Here is a 1,589-nt window from a genome sequence, read left to right as displayed (position 1 = left end):
TTTCTAAAAGTGGCATTTCTAAAACAGTACTATTAAATCCAACTTCACCAGTAAGCAAGATTTTCTATTAGCATTCTGGCAATACAAAACATGACATGGCTACTCCTTTCAGATCAGAATCTACCACTTAAAAGTATATAGGGGCTGTTCTAACGCTAGTCTGAGAGGAGCAGGCCTCACAGTAGTGGAAAAAGAATTGGTGAATTTTTTACTACCAGGACATGTAAAACACATAACTATGGCCCTCATTACAACCCTGGTGGTTGGTGTTAAACCATGTGGGGCTGCTGTGAACCCCAGGGGTGCAGACACTGTATCTGGGAAAGATCCAGTCCCAGGGCAGCACAATCTGCAGATGAGTAGCTCATCTTCAACCTCCCCCCTTAGAGAACAGACTGTCCCCTCAAAACAGCACCCGCTTCAGATCTAGTGCGTAAAACACTCCGATGGAATATAAAAATACAGTTCACGTTGGTGACTGAATAAAAAAAAAAACATAAGTCATGAAATTCTTACTCATTTTATTCTCACATTACTTCATCCAATGCAAGTTTCACAATAACATACACAAATATTTAAGATAGACAGTTGTACCTCCTCTTCACGGATAAAATACGGACAACCGAGGATTTATACTGGACGCCCTTTATGTAGCTCAGCTCAGCTGTAATTAATTCTTGGCAAATACCTGAAAACGTTGGGCAAAATATGGAACGCTTCACGAATTTGCGTGTCATCCTTGCGCAGGGGCCATGCTAATCTTCTCTGTATCGTTCCAATTTTAGTATATGTGCTGCCGAAGCGAGCACGGTAAACAAGGCAGCTGCAGTGGTATATAAAGGTCGAATTTCTAAACATTACTTTCTTAGAGCGGCAATTGCAATTTACACACTGGGGGTCTTGCAATTGTGGTGGCTTCCCTTCAATATTAGTTGAGCCTCCTTCTCCAAAACAATGTTTGGAGGTGCAAAGAAACCTGCACTGCATCAATTGAAGCGCAGGGCACTGTGGGTATGCAAATTTCAAAGTCACGTCGCCACCCCGGCTGCTTGTTCTGCACCGAGGGCAAAGCACGTGCGTCTGGAGCCCGGAGACAGAAGCCCGAGGAGGCCCCCGGGGCACCGGGAACTCGGAGGTGAAATCCCCGCCAGAGCAGAGCCAATGCAGCTGAGCTTCAGGTATTCGGGAAATACAACGGGCGTGACGGACGGAGGACACGGGGACATTGTTAAGCAGGTCTGCCTCTGGCGCCAGCACCCGGGGCCTCGTCCCTCCTCTGATGGGCACCAGCGGGAAAAGCTGCTTTAACCCCCGAGCGCGCGAAGTGCTGCGGGTTCAGCGGCCACAAGCGCCCCCGGGACACGCGGGGCCACGTGCGAGGGCGTGCAGCGCTGCAAATGGAAACATAGAAGCGCAGGCGCCCCCTCTTTAGGGGACCCTGAGCGCCCACAAAGTGCCGGACCTCGCCCTTTAAATGTGCTGCAGCAGCGCCACCTGCAGGCGATGTGTAAATGAAGTGCAGGGCTGTGATGGGGTGCGGCACATCTCGGGGTTCACACCCCCTGCAGCAACACACCCCGGACATTGTG

General features: G+C 49.9%; 1 non-coding gene across 1 annotated transcript; it reads right to left on the bottom strand.

Moving 5' to 3' along the window:
- Positions 1-702: 702 nt before the first annotated feature.
- LOC138283162 (U6 spliceosomal RNA) lies at positions 703-809 on the bottom strand. The gene has a single exon (XR_011201100.1). It is a non-coding gene; the product is annotated as a U6 spliceosomal RNA (small nuclear RNA).
- Positions 810-1,589: the final 780 nt, after the last annotated feature.

This window comes from Pleurodeles waltl, chromosome 2_2 (assembly GCF_031143425.1).
Source record: "Pleurodeles waltl isolate 20211129_DDA chromosome 2_2, aPleWal1.hap1.20221129, whole genome shotgun sequence".
Taxonomy (NCBI): Eukaryota; Metazoa; Chordata; class Amphibia; order Caudata; family Salamandridae; genus Pleurodeles; species Pleurodeles waltl.
The sequence above is the reverse complement of the archived record's forward strand: the minus strand, read 5'-3'. Positions and strand labels throughout refer to the sequence as shown.